General features: G+C 41.0%; 1 long non-coding RNA gene across 1 annotated transcript; it reads left to right on the plus strand.

The window, feature by feature from the left end:
* The first annotated feature begins 2882 nt into the window (after nt 1-2882).
* Nucleotides 2883-14121, plus strand: LOC109297036. The gene is made up of 3 exons (XR_002097165.1): nt 2883-2895; nt 5319-5325; nt 13893-14121. It is a non-coding gene; the product is annotated as an uncharacterized LOC109297036 (long non-coding RNA).
* Nucleotides 14122-14408: the final 287 nt, after the last annotated feature.

Consider the following 14408-nt stretch of genomic DNA (forward strand, 5'->3'; position numbering starts at 1 on the left):
GCGCCCCACTTCAGAAGGGATGTGGACAACATGGAGAGGGTCCAGAGGAGGGCCATGCGCATGATCCGGGGACAACAGGGCAGACCCTACAATGATAGACTGCGGGACCTGAACCTGTTCAGCCTTCACAAGAGAAGGCTGAGGGAGGACCTGGTGACCATCTATAAACTCACTAGGGGGGACCAGAAGGGTTTGGGAGAGACCTTGTTTCCCCTAGCGCCCCCTGGCATAACAAGGAATAACGGCCACAAGTTGTTGGAGAGTAGGTTTAGAATAGACATCCGTAAGAACTACTTCGCAGTTAGGGCGGCTAACCGAGGGAAGTGGTGCTGGCTCCTACCCTGGGGGTCTTTAAGAAGAGGCTTGATGCCTACCTGGCTGGAGTCATCTGAGCCCAGTTTTTCTCCTGCCCAGGTGGGGGGGGCGGACTTGAAGACCTACAAGGTCCCTTCCGACCCGACTTCTATGATTCTATGACTCTATGATTCTATGATGCTGGAACAGTTACTGTAATTGGGAGCGCATGGTTCAAAATGTATGGTTACTGATAAAACTTGTATGAAGACCACAGATTAATATTATATCAGGTGAAGTATGGTGCATGGAGAGAACTTTTATGGAGGGATCTTTGAATGGCTTGTGTTTCCAGTGATGTTTTCTTCATAATCATGAAGAATAAATTCACACTAAATGGGGAAAGTACCTGGCTGTGATTCCTCGCTGCCATGTAATGTCTTATTTTTGTAGCATTTTCTATCTGCTTTACACAGATGCAAATAACTACTGTAAGTGCAAGACACTGCAGAAGCAGGCCTCATACCTGAGATCCAGCAATTAAATCCCACAATTGGAGTTAGAGGTTGCTTTCATTTCCATCTTGATTAGATCGGGGAGGGAGAGGTTACAACACACTTTTTTAGATCAGTAGGATCAATGGATATAAATCTGAACAGCCTGTGATTGTTTGGGCTAAATTTTTTGTGGTCCTGCATCTTGTGTCATCATTTATTTTCCCCTTTTTAAAATAAATACTGCAAAGTGTATGCAAAATATTAGCACTCACATGTGGTAGCATTATGCACACATTTTACATTCCCTTCACAAGGGTTTGAATGAAAGAACAAGGAACATGGTAGTGGAGATTCAATATGTTTGAATCTGGCCACTACACATTTAGAAGATGTTGGATTCTTTGTTTTATTGAATGGACTGAATTGATGAGCTCACCTAGCATGATATAAGGGCACTACCTCTTCTGGAAGGGTGAAATACCACTATGGTAAGCTTTCTCGCAATTCATTAATCAATAAAGAACTAATTTGTTATGCAAAACTGAGCTTCAAAAGTTTTCATTATTGCTTAGTGGAAGGGACCAAAGAAAAGCCAGCCAAAGCCCATCAGCTATTTGGAATCTGAATATGAATAAATCTCCATTTGTAATTAATGCAGCAGCTCACTCTGGATGAGGAAAGAAATCACAGGTTCTTCATTAAAAGATTTTCAGACGACTTGCTGGCACCCTGTTTTGTTCTTTGATTGTCTGTTTAAGACAATACAAGTCCTGAGGGATCTTTGGGAATGTGTCTTTGGTCCTTTTAGCTATTTGAATAATTCAAAGTAAAACATGTCTAGGGTAGTTGCTAGTCTATGAGCATTCATATGACAGGCTATTAACAGGAATTCTGTGATATTTTTTCTTGCTTTTTTTTTTACTCAAATATTCAAAGATCTGACATGGAAATGCATCTTAATAATTTGTAAATTTCCAGAAAAAAGTTATTCAAAGCTGTCCTGTATTTCAGTTATGGGAAAAATATTTTTGAGCTATTATAAATAGTTTAGGAAACTTTTTTATTTCAGGGCTAATAAGGTTCATCGATTTAGAAAGATTATTTTTTCTATCCCAGGGACTGTATTGCTAGACCAGGTCAAGAATCTTTTATGAAATGCTTTTTGTCAGAAAATGCAGGTTTGTCAAAATAGTTCATCAGCTCACAGATGGAATTTCTGGCCAGAACCAGAGGTAGTGTGACTGCTGTTTTAGATATTCATGTGAGAGACTTAGGTTCAAACCCCTGCTCAATCTGATCCAGTCTTTTATTGGCCCAATGAATATTTATTATTTATATAACCTAAATGGAACAGCTCTACTGGGACAGCTTGAAAGACACTGGTGATAGCCTGGTGATTTGGGCCCTTTGCCCAGGTTACAGAGGACTCAAGCACAGCCAGGAACTGAACCTGGGTCTCCCACATACTAGATGAGTACACTCATCTCTAGGGCGGCTTTCCTCTCTTCTAGCTTAAGTGAAAAAATATCAGAAGGTCTGGATTTGCTTTTAATGCAAATTGAAAACACGTGTCAAAACCTCATTGTTTTCCATGAATCAGAATCTTTGTTTCCCAGATTGTCCTGTATAGATCATTTTGCTTAGGAAAGGACTTAAAGGAAAGAAACTTCAAACCAAGGTAAAAGCCAACCTTTTCTCCATGCTAGCCTGGTCAATAATTTGGAGTATGAGACTTATCCCCTTTTTAAGACCAAGAGGAAAAAAGTCTCGTCTGAAATGTATGCATATTCATGCTTCCTAATAAAAGCAAAACCACCAATATATGACTTGCTTGGTCTGATAGAAACCCTTTGAGTTGAGCTGAGGTTCTTTCTTTCACTTATGGATTCTACCTTGAATTTCTTCATGATACTTCCCTACACCAAGTACTTCCCTGCACTTAAGTCTGCAAATTATTACCAGCTGAAAGAGTGACTGCTATGACTAGAAGCATCAAGAAACTTGCTTGTTTCTTCTGTCCCATTGCTGCCCTACACTGTAAATACCAATTGGTCATTTATTCACCTTTCCCTGGGTCTAAAAAGCAGACAGTGAATTCTCTGTGGTTCTGGCAGTGCTGATTTTTGTGTTAATTGTTCATACAGTGCCTAGTATCTAGGAGTCCTCAGGCACTACTTCCATAGAAAATAATGAGAGATAAAAATACCATCTTATATTCCTATCAAGTTTGGGAGCTGAGAACCGAGGAAAAACTGATATTAAACTCTTTGGGGGGCATTTTGCTCCCGTACAGAAGTATCTCCATGCTAGCCTTTGAAGATTTGTTTCATTTGGGGATTGTCTTTCCTTCTGCTCAAGAGCCTACATCAGAGCTGTTTGCCCTTGAAGGCTGCTTCTGGTTACCAGGGATTGTCCTCCCACACTCTTGGTAACTGCTTCTGGTGAGGATGAGCGAGCAGAGAAAAAGAAAGCACTGGAAATGTCAGAAATATGCTCTTCCTTGTGATATTTTAATGAGGTTGAAGCTTATGGTAATCAAGAAATTCCCTGCTCTAAAAATGAAAGGGGGTTTATGTTAATCTATTGTGACACCGATTGTTTTCCCAGTGTGAAATGATGGAGCTGCTGTGTAGCTGTGTGACAGCAGCTGCAGACCCTGTCACCTCTTTGCCAGACCAGGGGACTCAGAGATGGATTCCTGAAAGGGCTGACAGGGTGCAGTTATCACCTTATATTAGCTGTTTAGGAGTCTTTAGCAGACACTATATAAAAGGAGCTTCCTTTCCCCATGGATTTGTCTCCAGGAGCAGAACTCTGTTCTGTGTTTTCCTTAGGCGTAGACTCGGCATTGTGGTGTCAGCCTTGTTACTTTGGGTGAGAAGAGTAAAAGATGGGAAATTAGGGCTGCCCCAAATTTTTTCTGTTAGATTATGTTCTTGGAAGGAAAAAAAAAATCCCTTAATTGAAAATTTGCATGGAAAATATCTGCTGTCTAGTTCTTCTGGCATTTGGGGCTATTTTTTTTTTTGCTGAATATTTTTGGTTATGTTATTTTCAATCTCAACTTGATTTTTTTTTTTTAATGAAACAGGACCGTTTTGTAACCAGCTGTACTTGGAAACAGGCCTGTGTGAATAACGGATGTTTTGGCTCAGTGGCCAAATGTAAACAGCAATAAAAACAAATTAAATTGTTTTAATTAAACAATTTCAATTAAATGAAAACAAAAGGAACCTTTTCATTCAATATGACTAAAAATTAATTGTCTTCAACTGTTCTCATTAAAATGGGAAACTAAACATTTTTGTTTCAGATTAGACTAAATGATTTGTCTTACTCAAAGTGAAAGGTTTTTTGTTCTCATTTTGAGCACGTTTAACTAAGCCAGGGTAATAGAAATAAAGGGATTGATTTAGGCACTGCTCATAAAACAAGGGGGAGAAGAGGGATTTCATATAACGCCCTCAATTCAGGATTATAACCCTGTATTCAGGATTAGGGCACTCAGTCTGTAGACAATTTGAGGTCAAATCTCTCCTGTCCCTCAAGGCATTTGAACCTAGAGATCCTGGAAGAGTGTTCCCAACACCATTTTCTGGGGGTTTCAATTTATCCTTTTTAATGTGTTGCATAAAATACTTCCTTATTGATTGCAGTATGAATGGAACTTAGGTGGGTTACCTCCTAGGCAAATGCATTAATCACCATACGGTAGAGCAATGATTCTCAGTCAGGGTATCATGGCACCCTGGGTTGCCTTGACATCCTTTTAGGGGTGCTGTGGAGTGGCACACATTGTTAGCACTGTTAGGTGTGCAAACATGAGTCACAGGATAATCCCAGGGATACAGGTTGTAGCTGTATTGGTCTCTCTGGAGAGGCAAATGGAATCAGAACTCCTAGAGGTGATATCTTTTATTAGACCATATAGATGTTTGCAAAAAAAATCCTTATTTACAAGTTTTGGGGCGCACACATCCTTCCTGAGGCATAGGAGAATGCGAAGATTGTAAAATTTCTCCTAGGTGGAAATGGAAATTCATATTACACAGGAGAGCTGAAGGTGTTGTAAGATCTCCTGGCTGGAATAGTTTATTTTCTGCAAATTAGGCTCAGAAAAAAGTTAGAACAGTTTATTTACCTTGAGGTTGTCTGGTGTCAAGCAGCATATTGAATTGTGTTTCCTTCTGGTTATGTTATTTCATATTTCACAGGAGGATGGGGTCGTGGAATGCTGTCCTGGGCAAGGAATTTATCTTGTGTTAGGGCACCTTTGAGCTCTGTGACAGCATCTTCAACTCTTCTGTGAAATATGAATTTTCGTTTCCACCTAGGAGAAATTTTAGCCATTGCATTCTCCTGTGCCTGAGGCAGGGTAAGTATGCCTGAAAGCCTGTAGGATAACCCCACAGATTTCAAATAAGAATCATAGATTTCATAGATTTCATAGACATTAAGGCTGGGAGGGACCTTGTGAGATCATTGGGCACGAAGTCAACTGGGGCCAGATTACCCCAGCAAGATAAGTATCCAAGTATTTCTTAAAGGTATCCAGAGAGGGTGCTTGCAGCACTTCTGGGGGGAGTCTATTTCAGACTCTGGAGACTTGGATGGTAAAGATGTTTTTTCTTATGTCCAGTCTAAAATGGTCTTCTAGCAGTTTGTGACTGTTAGACCATGTCTTCCCTTGGGGTTCTCTGGTGAACAGATGTTCTCCCAGTTCCTGATGCACACTTTTTATATACTTATAGGCTGCCATCAAGTCACTCCTGAGCCTTCGCTTCTCCAGGCTGAAGAGTCCCATGTCCTTCAGCCTCTCCTCATAAGGCCTGTTCTCTTGACCTCTGATCATACGTGTGGCTCTCCTCTGGACTCTCTCAAGCTTCTCCACATCCTTTCTAAAGTGTGGAGCCCAGAACTGGATGCAGTACTCCAGCTGTGGCCTCACCAAGGCTGAGCAAAGTGGGAGGATGACTTCTTGGGTCTTGTCTGAGATGCATTGGTAGATGCAAGCCAGAGTTTTATTTGCATTGTATTGGTAGATCATGTTCATCTTGTGGTCAGTCATGACCCCCAAGTCTCATTCAGTCATGGTGCTAGTGAGTGTAGCACTGCTGAGCCTATAAGTATGATGTGAGTTTTTTCTCCCCAGGTGGAGCATCTTGCATTTCTCGGTGTTGAATTTCATCAGGTTTTGATTTGCACACCTTGTGAGCCTGTTCAGGTTGGCCTGAATTGCCAGCTTAGCCTCTAGTGTGACCACACTTCCTCATAATTTGGTGCCATCTGCGAACTTAGCCAGTCTGCTTCTGACACCTGAATCCAGATAATTTATGAATATATTAAAGAGTACTGGTCTTGAGCGCTGGGGGATGCTACTGGTCACCATGCACCATGTTGACTTGGTTCCATTGACTATCACTCTCTGGGTCTGACAACGGAACCAGTTTCCCAGCCATCGGACTGTAAGTTTGTTGAGGCCGCAGTTCCCCAATTTTACCATGAGGGTGTAATGGGAGACAGAGTGACAGGCTTTTTTTGAAATCTAAATATATAATATCAACTTCTTCTCCTTTTTCCAGGTGATGTTTGACTTAGTCATAGAAGGAAATGAGGTTGGTCAGGCAAGACCTACCCGCAATGAGGCCATGTTGGCTATCCCTCAGAATGTTGCCTTCTGTTAGTCTATTGTTGATGGCTTCTTTGATGATTTTTTCCAAGATCGTTCTGGGAATTGAGGTCCCAAGCACCACATGTTCTCAGATATCCTCACCATTGGTCATGCTATGAGTGATATGAGTTTTAAATCCATAGAGTTAAAAGCCTTCTGACCTGTTGTGGTCTTTCTGAGCTCTTTGCAACAGAAGAATGGCTTTACTATTTTTTGGTAGTCAAAAATAGAATGAAAACTAAGAGTTGGCATTTTCTGATGGGGGTCTTGAGTCTACTGAGGGGTGTCCTGAGTCTGAAAAGACTGAGAACCACTGCTGTAGAGTCAATTAATCATTCCCTCACCCTGACTTATGGACTACCCAAGTATATTATTAAAAATGCAACATCTTTAACCAAAGGGACTGAAAAAGAGAAACTCTACCATTTTTCAGCAAATAAGTTATTTGCAACACCCCTTCCCCCAGCAACCCCCTCTCCCCCAAACCCTTGCTATAAGGAGAGAACACAGATATGTACAGACAAGGGGAGTCAACACAGATTCATAGATTGTAAGGGGCTGGAAGGGACTTCAGAAGATCATCAGGTCCAGCCCCCTGCACCAAGCAGGAAAGACAACTGGGGGTCAGGTGACCCCAGCAAGGTGACTGTCTAGTATCCTCTTGAAGATTTCCAGGGTAGGTGATTGCACCACCTCTGGAGGGAGCTTATTCCACAGTCTGGACACCCTGATTATAGATTAATTACAGGGTAACTTTTGTCGGAAAATAGATTCCAAAGGGAAGCCATAGAGTGGCTTAAGCTGCAAGACGAATCTAATGAGATGGGAAAATTGTAAGGGCACTTAGGTTTAGCTAGGCTGACACACTGCAATAGGAAATTATCAATGGGGATTAATTGTACATGTGAATAAATCATGAGCAGTCATTTTTTCACAGGGCTGCTCAACTACACCTAAGAAAAGCTGCCCCTCCTTTACTGTAAAAACTCTTGGGAAAAAAAGTTATGGAAAGGCAATGTAAAAAAAAAAATCCACATGAAATAAGAGGAAACATTAAACAAACCTGTGCTGGTTGGGCCTGCAGCTACCACTTACCTAGACCCTACTGCTCCTGTATGAAGTGTTCTGCATCAGGAGGCCTCAACAGTCATTCAAAATGAACAGCAGGAGTTGGAAAAAAAATCATTAAAAAAGTCTGCTTCATGATTAAAAGAAATGAACCTGAGCTTCTGCATAGTATTGGACATGCCAGTAACTTAGCCCCAAATAGTGTTGTTACCTGGAAGAGCCATTGCAGGAACGGAGCAGAACTACGAATCTGTGCTGCCTCTAGGCATATATTCCCTATCTCTCTCTTTGCCTGAGGCCTAGTAGTTATAATTGTAACTGGAAAAAAACACACAAGAAACCTCCTGGCTGGGCTTCTTTTTATTCCCTGCCACAGAGAGGGAGAAGTGTGGCATGACTAGCTTTCAAAGTGGATCTGTTAAGGGCGAAAAGCAGCAGGGGGCTGAATTTTATTAACTGCCTACTTGCAGGGGATTTAAGAGGGTGTGAGCCACTCCACATTTCCCAAAGCCTTGTTCCCTGATTGAAAGGAGAGTGAAACAGAGGAAAATAGCTGGTAGCTGCACAGAGAATAGAGGACTTTTTTAAATTTTTCTGGTGTGGCTTTCTGGGCAGGCCTCATGTCTGAGTGCTAGTTAATGTCTCTCCTCCCTTCACCCTGAAATATTTCCCTTCAGTTCAATGCCCAGAGCTCTGTCTCTGCTGTGAAATCATTTCTCCAGCTGAGAATAAGAAACGTGGAACCTCTCTAATGCCGTTTGTTGGTAGTAGCATAGTGGTTCATTTGAATGTCACCCATTTCTTTATTACATCTCCAGTGTAATAAATCTAGGATCCAAAATATATATTACATTTGAATCTGTACCTTCCTGCACCTTAGGTGGTCCTTGCTGGATAACCAAAGGGAGTTAATTACTAGTATGCTGCGGTAGTTAAGCATAAATACAGGCCTTGGAGTTATAAGCAGCAGAATATCAAGAGAAGTGTTACCACCACGTGGGTGTGACTTCACAGGCAAGATAAGGTGAGTTGAGCTAAGGTATGAATCAGAGATGTAACTAAGAAGTTTTGTGTCCTGGGCAGCAGTGGCCAGGCTGTCATTTTGTGACCCTACAAGTAGGCACCTGGGGCTGGTGCCTTGCTCACCTTGTCCTAGTTACACTATGTCTCTGAACTTAAAACATGTCAGCTACTCCATAGTAACTACCTGTGTTCTTGCTGTTATCCAGGGAAATCACATCCAGTTTTGGTGTTCACAGTGGAGTGGCTAACTGGGAAACGAGAAGCGTTTTTTCAGAGGTGGAGGGCAGTGGCGAGAGAGAACAGACGTTTGAACATTTGTTTTCGTTCTGTATTGGAACCAACCTGACGTCTTTCCAAATGTTCATGAGCGGCAGAAAAAAACACCACATCATGAAAGAATAGCTAGTATTCTTGTGTTTGCTTAGGACTTTTACCTGTAAGGTCATAGATCCAAATGCAAGCCACTCCTCTGCCTGATTCAGATCAGGAAATTGAACCAGGGTCTTTCATATCTTCGGGAGTATTTTAATGAACAGACGAGAGAGTCAGATAACCCTCTTATTTTGGTCCAATGTATTTTTGAATCATTACTCAAAGTAGAGTTCTCCAATGAGAGAGGCTGAAAAAACAACTCCACCCCTCATCCCAGAGGTCCTAGTGGCTTGGTGGCTAAGTCACTCACTTGGATTGTGATATCTCTAAGTTCAAGTGCCCTCTTTGGAATTAGAATGACTTGAACCTGGTAAGGCGATTCATCCCAGAGGCATGTAGTCACCATTAAGATAATCTGGAGTGAGGGTCTTTTGGAGAAAAATTCATAAGGAATTATAAATTTTTGTACTAAGTTTTATGTTTCATGGGGAAAAAGGTTTTGTTAAAAAGAGAGAAAGAGCTCAATAAACCCTAATGTGCACTTTAGAAAGCTTACTGACAAATTGGAAAGCATTCAGTAGGGTGCTATACTAACTACTCAAGGTCTAGAAAATCTGCCTTACAGTGAAAAAAAACAGTGAAGCTCAAACTGTTTAGTTGATCTTGGAAGAGGTTAGGAGGTGACATGTTCATGCTAAATAAGGGTATATATGAGAAAATTTCTGCTAGCAGACAGCATTTTAACCCTCTAAAAGTATAAGGAGCTTTAACAGGATCCAGTGGCTTGAAGCTAAAGCTAAATGAATACTGACACAAAATAAGTGGTGAGTAACTGTTGAAACAACTTACATTGGAATGGGGTTGATTGTGCAGCACTTGAAATCTTTAAATTAAGATTGTTGTGACAACATCAGAGTTGCTTGTCTTTCTAAAAGATATGCTGTATCTCAATCACAAGTAATGGACGTCATGCAGCAATCACCGGATGGTATTCTATCGCCTATTTTATGCCCAGAAGTCAAACTAGATTATCATGATGATCCCTTTCTAGTTTAAGTGAATGATTGATTTTTCAGACCACTGGCTGAACAGGAAAGAATTGGCTTGACCTGGAATAAAAATCCTGGCTTTCTTGTCAGAATCCAAAGAAAAAAATCCACAGTGACTGAATACATTTTGAAATGAGATAAAAACAGTGATGGTCAAGCAGTTCTGTGTGTACATACTCACTTGTGTCCTAAATAAGGAATCCAACCGGTGATTTCTTTTAGAATCATCTAGCTAGACAGTTTTATCCATGGTGCTTTAGCCGATACAAAACTGTCAAGATCGATGGCAGATATGTGACTGACATTACAGAAGGCAAACTAAGCCACCGTGAGTACTGGTCTAAAGGAGATCTTTATTGTTGAACCTCACCAATAGTAGTGATGACAATATGATTATTCTGCACAAGCAGTATGTAAGTCTACTGGTTTCGTTCTTTTAGTACTGAGTTTTTAACTACAGCTTCACTGTGATAAGTGAATAATTATACATAAAACTTTGCAAAGGTGAATAAAAAGTGTAAGAACCACGCTACAGGGTAGTAGCTATGCAACAATGCGGGAGCCTTGAGAGAGTTTCATTTGCTGCACAAATTTACCTTTCTTTCTTTTTCATGCTGGGAGAGTATTACATGAATTCTGGAAGTCCAGAACTACCAGAATAGCAAGAGTTCCAGTTTAAGGTATTACATATAAAGTCACCAGATTGAGAAGAAAAGGAGAGGGAAGAGAGGATGGGAGTAGGAGAAAGGGAGAAGGGGAATGAAAAGTTCAGTTCAGATAAAGATTTAAAAGGTTTTCTTAAGTGGTATTTCTCATATTTCATTTTGTTATCAAGATTAAATATTCAGTAAAAAGGGGCCTTTCTTGGGCAGCGTCCCACATCTGACTTAGGGGCATGAGGCTATTGAGCTGACATTTTTAGATCTCAGAGGGCTCAAGACAGGGGTTGAGTGATTTGAGCCTCTTTATATTTTGTGTGAACTGGTTCTCTTATTCCTGAGATAAGTAACATCTTTGAAACCTTATAGATTCATACATAAATAAATGTTAAAGTTAGAAGGGGGCACAGTAATCATACTGACAGCTTGAGAATGACTCTTAAACTTTGTGTACTGTGCTTTCACGTTACAGAAGAAACACGGTGCAGAACTCACTCCATTCCTTTCTTCAAATGAAAAGGAGCAAGTCACAGCCTCTGAACCAACTCACAAGACTCAGGAAGGGTACCACCCCAGGATGAAAATCCATGATTTAACATGACCTTTTACATAACACAGACCATTGAATTCCATATCTGAGTCCAGGGGAGTCTGCTGTTCAGTGCAGTATGATAATTTGTCTACTAATACTCTCCCTGAAGGGGTGGCCGGGGGATGGGGAGGGGAAATTTGGGTGACTTGGAAATCAAGAATTTAATTTTCATGCAACAAACTGCACTAAGCGGTGAAACCCCAGCTGAGCCATCATCACAGTTACCAGCCCTGCTTATGCATATTATTCTTATCTGCCTATTTTGTTTTCATGGTTGACTAGCAAGCAGGTTATAGCACTGTATATAAAAACATCCCTCTTTTACTGCTGGAGACAAAGTGCTCAGCATCTGATTTGAACAGACTGAAGCCTGATAATGCTGGACAGGTGGTGGAGCACCCTGAATGGCAATCTGGAGTCCGCAGCTGAGCAATCCTCATGTAAATCTCTGCCATACAAATGATTTATCATTGCACTGCATTTGCTTCTGATTAAACAGCAGGCAACAATCATCTCCAGACAGAGACACATTTATAATACTGAGTGTATCGTGAGGAGTAACCTTCTTTACTGGATTATTGAAAGAAAAAAAGAGAGTGTTAAAAAACAAACTAACACTGAATATTCTACTGGGCTTCTAAGTGCTTCCCACATACGTATGAAAGTATCCTTTGGGACTGGTCAAATAAAGAACTGCTCTGACACCCTAATCTAATTTTAGCAGGAACCTAGGGCTTGATCCAGAAAATGAGCTAGATGCTGTAATGATGAGTTTTGAGGTTCCTATATGGGGCATGTATCTCTGCATGAGATTCACAAGAGCAAGCATGCTGGTGAGGAACTACTTATGCCAGCTAGAAAGAAACACCAAAGAAGGGGATGAGGAGGGAATAGGGGGAAACAGGGCATAGACCCAGCCCCATATAGACATGTAGGTTTCTGGTCCTGTGTGCATAGACACAAACTTTCTCTTGGAATTAAGTACAAAACCCAGTCCTATTTTACAAAACAATACAACATAGTTATTCTATAATACTCTGTTACAGAATTCACCTAAGGCATAGGAGATAGTGGGTCAAATCCTCCCAAGCAACATGGGGACTTAAACTTTTGGTCAACCACAAAACGGCTGACAAAGAGTGTGGTGGTGCCACCATGAGTAATAGTACTGTATGGAGAGCCCAATTCAGTGACCCTGCTCTAAGAACACCTGTTAGATTGGGCCCTACAGGTAAAATGGATGGAAGAGCATTTCGATGAATTTGATGGGGCATAAGCATGAGTCAGGTGCCCTGCTGCTCAACACTGTCAAGACCCAATTGGTTCTACATACGCTAGCAGCTGATGTTTAGGCCTTCAGGGAAATTTACTTCTGAAATCATAGACACCTCCAGGATTAGGTAGTAGCTGAACATGGGTTTAGAGTATTTAAAATGTGAAATTAGATCCCTAAAGTGCCAGTTGGATGGCAGCTGGGGGGGACTAAGTCCTTTTCTGCATGTAGCCTCTTTTAAATAGATTTTCTCTCTGTCAATCTATCTGCATGCCTGTCTTTCCAAATAGATGATAGATATGTGTTACAGATGTATCACTCAGAGATCTCTACCTTTATATACATACTGGGTGGTTTATTAGGTCAGAAAAATGGGCATGAGGGGAAATACAGTCTAATACTAGAGAACTTTTGCTCAAAGGTTTTAGCTTTTTAAACTTGTTATCGGTTAATGAGCTGAGTTCACTCACCCTCCTCTCCTCTGTCATTACAGACACACTCCCTGACGTGATGAAGTTGGCGTGGGAAGTATTCAGAGGATACAAAACATAACTGGGATTATTCATAAGGAACATGTTTATTATTTAAAGGTAAGGCATCAGGAAGGGAAACCCAACTTGATTATTCCTATTTAGTCAAGCTTACATTATGTTCTTCATCTACTTCACTCTTTCCATACAGGTCCTCCAAACCAAGAAGAGTGCATTTGCTTTGTAGTCTGGTAACATTCCCTTTTTCTCATCCCTTCCAGTCATACCACCTAAGATACCAAATGAGCTATTGACAATGGGGTTCACAGTTTCCCTTCTTTTTAATCCTCCATCCACAGGTGACACAGCATCATTAGGTCTACAACCCCTTAATTACAACTCACTGCCAGGCAACTTACTTATCTTAGTCAAGCTACAAGAAGCTTGCTCCTAGGCATTTGGAGATGCCTAGGAGCAAGCTTCTTGTAGCTTGACTAAGAAGATGAAGCTTCATTGAGCCAGCAATGAAGCTTCAAGGAAAGTCCAACAGTGACCTCCAGAGTTACAGGTTAAAAGACATATTTTTACCATCCTCCCTGTGGACTGTCTTGGAGTCTCTTTCCTCCTTAAAGCCATACGAGCCCCAGCAAATAAGAAAGGTGAAATAGGTGGCTGGTATGATCCAGACCACATGAAACAGTCCTTAAAGATGGTGCTTGATGGCCCTACTGAAATCTTCCTCTGATGAGGCAGCAGCACTAGAGCTCTGATTGCCTGCTGTGGAACAGTCTGAGAGTGAAATAAGTTTTACTACTGACAGCACTCTTAGCAGTCTCCTAGTTATTATTTAATTGATTCCAGGCTGGGACTTACTAAGAAAAATACTGTTTGTGTGTTTGTGTGCATTTTTGCTGATGAGAACAGACAGCCCATGCTTAACGCTGTTTTGCATAGCGCTATTTTGCTATAACGCGGATTTTAAATTGATACCTAATTTCACTTAGTGCACAGCAAGTTTCGCTATAATGCTCACAGTCACCTTCTTGGGTCATGAAAAACACTTGTGGCTGCCATCTTGGGTCATCAAATACTTTTAGTTTCATTTAATGCTCATTTTGCTTAACACTTGGCTTTTCAGGAACCAATTAAGAACACTAAGTGGTGGTTGCCTGTATCCATTAATAACCAAGTGAAAGGACAGCTGTGTTGTGTAGCTCAATACATAGAGGCACCCATGAAGTAGGGAGATGCAGCATATTTGCAATCAGTGGCAGAGGAAAGGTCATAGTTTCTTTCTGGTATGTATGAGTCTTACAACTAGAACAACCACTTTTTCTCATGGTCGTTATCACACACTGTTTAAGAATAACATCACATGGAAGATTCAAGCATGAAGTCATTACTTGAGTTGATCTGACATGTCATGTTATGGCTACTGAC

This window comes from Gavialis gangeticus, unplaced genomic scaffold (assembly GCF_001723915.1).
Source record: "Gavialis gangeticus isolate Ggan-Ray unplaced genomic scaffold, GavGan_comp1, whole genome shotgun sequence".
Lineage (NCBI taxonomy): Eukaryota > Metazoa > Chordata > Crocodylia > Gavialidae > Gavialis > Gavialis gangeticus.